This window comes from Lemur catta, chromosome 4 (genome assembly GCF_020740605.2).
Source record: "Lemur catta isolate mLemCat1 chromosome 4, mLemCat1.pri, whole genome shotgun sequence".
In the NCBI taxonomy this organism is placed as follows: domain Eukaryota; kingdom Metazoa; phylum Chordata; class Mammalia; order Primates; family Lemuridae; genus Lemur; species Lemur catta.
This window is the reverse complement of record NC_059131.1, coordinates 34,897,141-34,906,064: the sequence shown is the minus strand read 5'-3', so window position 1 is coordinate 34,906,064 and position 8,924 is coordinate 34,897,141.

Here is an 8,924-nt window from a genome sequence, read left to right as displayed (position 1 = left end):
TAGCCAGACCTGACTCATGTTTTCCTTGGCTGCAGCTGGGATTCCTTTCAAGGTTTCTGCCCCAAGATAGCAGCACGGCTGAGCTGGGTGGCAGCTGGATGCTGTATGCACTGCTTGGGCAGGCTGAGAGGGGAACTGAAGATCACCCAGGGAGTGTGTGAGGTGTGCAGGTCTCCCTTGAAGTGCGAGCTCCTGGGGGGAGCTATTTAATTGCCTTTAGAGGTGGGAGTTCAGTGGGGTAGAGGTTGGATGAGGTCTGACCCAGGTCCCCTAAACAGTCCCTGCTTTTCAGGGGACTCTGGGATGCAGGGAAGTAGGCTGGTCTGGTTATTCTTCTGAGATCAAGAAAGCCCAGAACTGACCTTGAAACCACTCTCTGGGGCCCCTGTCAGAAGCGCCTCTCCCCCTCTGCATAATGGTAGCACCCATTATTATTACTGCTGTTATTGTTGGGCAACTTCCCTAATAACACCCCAGACAGGTTTAAGAGCTCAGCTCATCCAAATCCCCCCATGCAAGCCATCTTTTACCTAACCAAGCCCCTTTGTGTTTGCTTTGAAGGACACCTGGTTGTTCTTTCTGCCTCTGAAATTCCATCCCTGGGGAACTGGTCTGGGCTAAAACACCAGCTCACTCCAGGAGGAGTAATACAGCAAGTCTTTCTCTTTCCAGATATTTACCAAGCACCGCAAAGCCATGCGCCAGACCACCTCTGGGCACCGGGGCACAGCAGTGAACAGCGCTTGGTGAAACCCAGGTGTGCAGGAGTTCTCAGGGGCGCGGGGGTCGTGCCTGCACCGGGGCTGCTCGGGGGGCCGTGTGCTCTGACCTGTAAACAACTGGCTGGACCAAGGGCTCAGGCTCCAGCTGCTGTGGTAAAGCAAGGGTGAGAGGTCCCTGCATGTGTGTCCATCTCCTGCGGCATCTGGACGCCTCTGCCTGCTCTCAGCAAGGAGCCCACATTCCTCCCTGGGCCCAGCTCCAATTCCCAGGCTTTCTCCCTCCCTGTCTGCTTCTTATCTCTGTCTCCAGTGTTTAGAAAATGTCATCTTGAGCAGTCAGGGCTGTGAACAGCCGTGGGAGCAAGGAAAGGCTTGCAGCAGGGGAACGGGGTCCCTCCGGGGCCTGGCTTCAGAGTGCAAAGCTGCCTGGAGCCCGAGGGGCCCTCGGAGACGGGACACCTACCTGCCTGTCCCCTAACCCCAACACAGCCCGCCTCTGCCTCACCTTGGGGAATTGGAGATTTGTAGTTTTGACAGGTGGGGAGAGAGTGATGCTTTCTCCATCCCCAAACTTACCCCCTACTAGAACTTATTTTAAACAGGATCTCAAGGGACACCCACTCTGTTTTACTTGGTCAGGGCACGAAGACTGACTGGATCTGCTTAGAAGACGAGCTCCTGGCGTGTGGCGCAGTCAGCGCTCCTGCCAGCGCAGGGGGACGAAGACCTGCCGGTGGCCCTGGCTCTGGGACTTGCCCTTCCACAGGACAGCACAGGTTTTAACGACTGGGTGCCCCGGGTTGAGAGAGAGCCCCCCAACTTGCTCTCACTAAGACACTGGCTCTTCTAGTCTCTTGGCCACTTTCCAGTTCCCATGAGGATTTAGGGGACGAAGCGGACTTTCGCTCCAGCGTGGGGCTGTGGATAGACTGGGGGTGGGGTCAGGCCCCGGGACACTGATGGAGTCCCCTGGCGGGTTAGGCAGAGACAACGGCTCCCCACGGCTTAGGCGCCTACCTGCTGCAGGCAGAGCCGGGAGACACATGTTTTCTCCATATCTTTCCAGCCTTATGGCTTTTATAATTAGACCTGGAAAAAGATCTTTTTCTTTCTTCATTCCTTTGGAAAAAACAGATTTGTCTTAAACACACAGTGATCATTTGGGCCTTTGCAAAGCAGAAAAAAGACAGAGATGACCTTTGGGGAATAATGCTCTGTGTCCACCCACCCTCCCTCGTGGCTCCTGCTCCTGCTCGCTTAGGAAAGTGCCCTGCTGTGGCTTTGACGCTGGAGGGGATGGGAGATAAGCCCCCTGTGTTTCAGAGACATTTCCCCCAAGGGCCGACTGCTTGCAAAGCCTCTGGGAAAGCCCTGCCCCGGCCTCCGAGCTGAGGCTGCTGTGCCGGGCGGCCAGCCTGCACGTCCCCAAGTGGACAAGAGGCTGCCTCTCCCCATTGCTCAGATGCCTGGCTGCAGGCCCCAGGTCGACCTCAGCCAGTCTAGAAGCTTGTAAATAAGCACATTTATTTCAGACAGACCTCATTTGCTGAGGAACTGTATCCCCTCAGGGGCATTAGCTGTCAAAACACCCATTGTTCTCTGTGGGGCCACAGCTCTTCCCCACCTGACGGTTGATATTTAATTGATGGCTGCTGTCCTCCATAAGGTTTTTAGTGCATTACATGGTGCTGGTGGAGTTCCAGCATAAACGTTAATTCCTTTCCCCGCAAGGCAGAGAGCAGTGGCTCTCCTAATATCTATCTAACCTGTTGTATGACCCCGGAACAGTAGCTGCACATGTGTCATTGGTCAAATATGCACATACCCTGCCCTCCCTGAGACCAGGAGCAAGCAGAGCTTGCAAATGGTTAGGTTCCTGGGAGTTGAGCAAGCTGGAAGAGGTATATTACTCAGAAATGTTTCGAGTCTGGGAGAAAAGAAGGACTCTTAGCCTCAAGGGAGGAAGCTCTGGGAAAACATTAGCCTGGAAGCCTCGAGAATGTGAGATGTCAGCATTAGAGGCGCACGAGTTGGCAGCCAGGGTGGAATGTGGAACCCCACCAAAGCCAGGCCGCGAGGTGCGGGGCAGACGTGGGCAGAGAGCCCATCAGACGCTGGGCAGAGCACGGGCAGGAGAGCGCTAAGCGGAGCCCAGGCTGCCCTGGGCAGCTCCAAAGCGGCAGGAGAGCGGCTGTCTGAGGCCTGTGTTCTAGCCCATCTCCGCTCCCGAGTGGCCACCTGACCTCAGGCCAGTCCCTTGATCTCCGTGCCTCAGTTTCCTTATCTATGGCAGGGAATAGCAATGCTGAAATAAAAGATAGAACCACAAAGGTTGTGGAAAATAGCACAAGGAAGGAGCCAGCTGAGGAAGGTGACTGTCGTGGGGACCATCAGCCAAGTCCTGCCACCTGAGTTCCATCTTGAGCCCTGGAGGCAGCAGGGTTTACAACCACACAGCAGCCTAAGCTGTGTGGGCCAGGGGCATTCTGCCTCCAGGGCGGGTCTCGGGAGCTCCTGGTGGACTGACGTTGCCCGGGAGACGCTGGCTGGCCCTCTCCCCCTCACCCCACTCCTTCCTGCTCGTGTGTTTGGGATTAACATGCATCCCTTGAACTTTTTCATTCTTCTACTGAGATGGAAACTTGGCCAGTGACCAGGCCTGGATGTGCTCGCAGAGTGGCTGGGCTCAGTCCAAGCCCACGGTAATTGTAATCATATGTGAGGGGCTGGCTCACGGGGCGCCGGGGCAGCGGGGACGCAGGGGCTGCCAGGCAGTGAGGACGGGAGGGAAGGACGCTGGGCAGGGCAGAGGCCTGGGCCAGTATGCAGACGGTGTGGCCTTGGCTCTGCCCTCACCTCTGTGACCCTTGGTTTCCCTGTTAATGACATGAAGGGACTGGCTTGTGAGACCTCTGAAGACCCTGTCCATGCTGTGAGAATCGGGACTAGCATGGGATATGGGCTCTCTTGGGTCCTCCCCACTCTGCCTGGCCTTACGTACACACTGAGAGGGACTGTGACCAGGGTGTGGGAGGAGGGCTCCCAGTTACTGCCCCTGCCCTGCCTCTTCAACCTAGGTGCCTTCCCAAGGAACACAGAGAAAGCACACTCTGAGAGAAGCCCAGGGCCGGCCAGAGGGAATAGGATGCCAGGGTGGGATGGAGGTGCTTAGAGAAGAGTCTGGAAGGGAGAGGCAGAAGAGTACCCAAGACAACCTGCACCTGCTACCCTATAGTGTAAGGCAAACCTGACTCCCATCCCCATGAGCCTGCGGATGTTGTCCACTCTCCTGAGTGACATCACTCTGTGCACTGCTGGGGCAGCCCTGAAACGTCTTCACCCATTCGGTTGTTGTGTCTTCTGTTCACACTGGAGTCTCAGAAAGCCTGGAATAAGGAGCAGGCGAAGAGCTGCAAACACTGGTTACCTGGCTAACTGCTATTGCCAAGGGCAGGGTAACATTGCAAAGCACAGCCTGAGTTGAGATTATGAACAGAAGTTTCTCCAACTTTGCAGAACCCTTGGGGCTTCTCTCCCTTTACTTCCTTTCTACTTCACATGTGTCTCTCCTCACTTCTTCCTTTTCTGTCTTGCTTGTGTCCTCCCTGCTGCTTTCTCTGTCCCTCTTGCACTTCCTTCTCCTTTTCTACTAAGAGAAGCAGAATAGAATGACCCAGGACAAAGAACATGGCTTGGGAGCCACGTAGCCTTGACTTCTTCCAGCCGTGGGCTTCCAATCTATGAAACTGGGGTAGTGATAGCCTAACCCCAGCACTGTCAGGAAGGTTGAATAGGGTGCTTCCCCCACACCCTTTTATGCAGCTTTGTGTGTCAGTCAGCGTTTGGTCAAAATTCTGGAAGCCACTCTAGATATTCCAAATACTCTGGGTTTTAATACAAGGGATTGAGAGGCTTTTGTAATGCATGGAAGGGCTGGATGAGGGACGGTCAGGGATGCCACTGTCAGGGACCCCACAAAATCAGGGCATGCCAGGATTGCAGAGAAGAGTGGAGACCATCTCGACTGCCTGCAGCATCGAAGCAGGCAACTTGCAGGAGATTGCCTGGAAGCCATGGTCAACTGCACGTCTGCCCAGGCCAACTCAGAGAGGGGCTTCTCACCTTCAGCTTTCCGATACTTGTGCAAGTGCTTCTGAGTGCCAGAGTCTAACTTAGAACCATGCTGGCAAGGAAGGCTGGGAAATGAAGAGCCCAGCCTTCATCCCTGGAGGCAGAGGGACACGCAGAGGGCAAGGAGGACTGCGCCAATCCTGGCAGTACCAGCATCTCTGCCAGGGCGCAGTCTTCCGGTCTGCTCAACCCAACGGCCCTTCCCATTTCCTTGGCTGCGTTTGGCAGGAACAAGGTGTTCATAAGCCATTGTGTCCTGGGAAGCAGGCTAAGGGCATAGGAACAGACAAGACATAGAAGAAACATTTTACAACTTGTTAAGACATGAAAAAACTCAGTTAAAAAAAAAAACAGTTTTTCTTTGCATGGGGTACATTAGAAAGTCCTAGACAAAGACCTGCAGGGGGGCCCTGGGTGGGTTACTCCCCTCTCTGCCCACCACCTCTTCATCTGTAAAGCGAAGGAACTACGGTCCAAGGTCTCTTTCATTGCGAACCTCCCATGACTCTGGCAGTGACACAGAAGATGGCGAGCTTGACTTTGAGATGTGATTTTTCATGTCCCCTCCCTCTCCCCAGATTCTTCTCTCAGCCTGTGAAAATCCTCAGGTCCTTGGATCCTTTTGAGATAAACAACCAAACAAAGCAACACTGGCTGTGATTTGATTATCTGCTCTTCAGCTGTGGTTCCATTCCGCTCCTTTTTATTCCCAACCCTCTAGCAAGAGTCATGAGTGCGCACGTTGAAAAGGAGACTGGGATTCGCTCCCTCTTGGCTGGCGACTCTTAGACCTTGGCAGGGAAGAGCTGGAGGGTTCAATCACTGGCAGGTGAATAAGGTCCGAGCTGATGTCTCCAGGAAATGGCCCTGTCAATGATCTTGCTGCCCAGGAGGCTAGGTTTTGAGCAATGCATTCCTTTTTGAGGCCTGCCGTAACAAATTAGCACAAACTTGGCGGCTTAAAATAACAGAAGTTAACAACAAAGAAAACAAACAGCCTAATTCAAAAATGGCAAAGGACTTGAATAGACATTTCTCCAAAAAAGTTATACAAATGGCCAACAAGCACATGCGAAGAGGCAGTGAAAAAGGTGGGAGGGAGGTGGAGGGGAGGGGTAAAAACTTAACAGGTACAATGAACACAATTCAGGTGATGGGCACACGAATAGCCCTGACTTAAGCATTATAAAAGCCATCCATGTGACGAAAACATTTGTACCCCCTTAATATTTTGAAATTAAAAAAAAAGAAAAATCAAAACCACAATGATATACTACTTCACATCTCCTAAGATGGCTGTAAGTACAAAAACAAAGAAAAACAAAAAAACTGAAAAAGTGTTGGCAAGCATGTGCAGAAATTGGATCCCTTGCACGTAGCTGGTGGGAATGTTACATGGTACAGCTGCTGTGGAAAACAGTTTGGCAGTTCCTCAAAACTTTAATCATGTAATTATCATATGATCTGGCAATTGCACTCCTAGGTATAGATCCAAAAGAATTGAAAGCTGGGACTCAGACAGATATCTGTATACCAATGTTCATAGCAGCGTCATTCACAACAGCTGAAAGGTAGAAACAACCAAGTGTCCATCACTAGATAAATGAATAAACACAATGTAGTATATACACACAATGGAATTCTATTGATCCATAAAAAGGAATGAGATTCTGATATATGCTGCAACATGTAAGGACCTCAAAAACATTATGCTTAGTGAAGTAAACCGGGCACAGAAGGACAAATATTGTATGACTCCACTTAAATGAGGTAGCTAGAGTAATCAAATTCATGGAGACACAAAGTAGGAAAGAGGTGACCAGGGGCCAGGGGAAGGGAGAAGGGAGAGTGTTGTCTAACGGGTACAGAGTGTATGTTGGGAATGATGAAAAAGTTTTGGGTACAGATAGTGGTGATGGGCACACGGCATTGTGAATGTAAATAATGCTACTGAATTTTGCGCTTACAAATGGTTAAAATGATAAACTTTATGTTAAGTATTTTTACCAGAAAAATATAAAAACAAAACAAAACAAGCAGAAATCACTCTCACAGTTAGGGCAGCCGAAAGTCTGAAATCACAGTGTGGGCGGAGCTGTGCTCTCTGAATGTTCTCAGGGAGGGAGAGATTCCTTCCTGGTCTCCTCCAACTTCTGGTGGCTCCAGGTATTGTCTAGCTTGTGGCTGCACAATTCCAATCTCTGCCCCTAACCTCACATGGCCTTCTTCTCTGTGTCTGTCGTCTTCTCTGTGTGTCTCTAGAAAGGACACTTATTGTTGGATTTAGGGTCCACCATATTAATCCAGGATGATCCTACCTTGAGATCTTTAATTATATCTGCAAAGACCCTCTTCTCAATAAGACCACTATTGCAGGTTCTAGGGATTAGTATGTGAACATGTCTTTTGGGGGGTCACCATTCAACCTACTTCAGTGCCCTCCACACACACCCCTCCCCAAGTGACGAGACGGGATGTCCTGAGCTCAGGGCAGCCAATCCATTGGCCAGCCAGCCGACTGAAATGTGGTCTAGACTGAGCATAGGAGCTGGGTTGGTCAGGGTCATACTTTCTGGAACTGGAACTGGGGAACATGGAGAGCCTGAGCCAGTTAGCAGCAGGGCCAGAGGTGAAAGTGGTCTTCAGTCAGTGCCCAGTGCAAGCAGAAATTGAGTGGTAGCAGGTGCTGTATGTAAATATTAGGTTATTAAGTATGAATGTCTGATTCCCTTAAGTACTAAGTTTGCTACTTGATATCTCGGACATTTCACTTTGACACTTCTTGTTTTTTTTGATTGTGAAGGTACATCCTCAGTCTCTTTTGTTTTTGTTTTTGTTTTTTGAGGCAGGGTCTTGCTCTCTTGCCTGGGCTAGAGTGCTGTGGTGTCAGCCTAGCTCACAGCAACCTCATACTCCTGGGCTCAAGCAATCCTCCTGGCTCAGCCTCCCGAGTAGCTGGGACTACAGGCGTGCATCACCATGCCCGGCTAATTTTTTCTATATATTTTTAGTTGTCCATATAATTTCTTTCTATTTTTTAGTAGAGATGGGGTCTCGCTCTTGCTCAGGCTGGTCTTGAACTCCTGAGCTCAAACGATCCACCCGCTTCGGCCTCCCAGAGTGCTAGGATTACAGGCGTGAGCCACATCCTCAGTCTTTCAAACGCACATTTTGGCTTGTGATTATCTTCACTGACTTAAACAGGGACCCAGGCAGAGACCAAGGTGTGGGGACGATGGGGCTGGCTTCCATCTTGGGCAAGCTGCGTGGGAGGTGCCAACGGCACATTCAGATTATCTTTGGTTTTTGCGTAGACCATTCCAGGAGCCTCTTAACTGGTTGCTGTCCATTTTTTCCCTTTTTAAATTAAATTAATTTGACCTTCAGTGGTGTCCTACTTTCTATGGACTGTCATCTAAGGCCCTCCCAGATCTGATCCCCACCTCCCTTTCCTACCACATGGGCCACCCTTCCCTTGCTGGGCCTGTGTTCTGGCCTCACTGAACCACTAACTTTTCCCCATTTATATTAATAGTTTGCTTCCTCCACACCTTTGGTCATGTGGTCCTCCCAGCTTAGAATGCTCTCCTTTCATGGACACACACACAAAATTCCACACCCCCTTCAAAGCCAGGTTCATAAGCTACTTCCTCCATGAGATGGTGCCTGACTCTCCACGTGGGAAGATAACTCTCATCTTCTGAACGTGCACAGTATTTTACCTAAACCTTTGCCATCTCTCTCGTGTTATCTGCACTACACATGTCAGGTGAGACACGGATTGATGGCCCAGCCACTGAAGGGTGTGGGGACACAGGTTATTTTCACTTGTACATGTGGCAGCTGTTCTGCTTCTGGTAACAGCACCTCAGTTTTCCTTTGGGGAGCTACTCTTTCCCCTGTGCTCGGCTCCTGTGCTTTGGACAGGGCTGACCCCCAGCCACTCCCTTGGGTATAGGCCCCCACCTGGCAAATTAGCACATGTCACTTCCTGACTGCAGTGCTTGGTTGGAGGCTGAGTTCATGACTCGTCACTGCAATAGGAGCCCCGGCAGGACTTTGGAGGAAGAG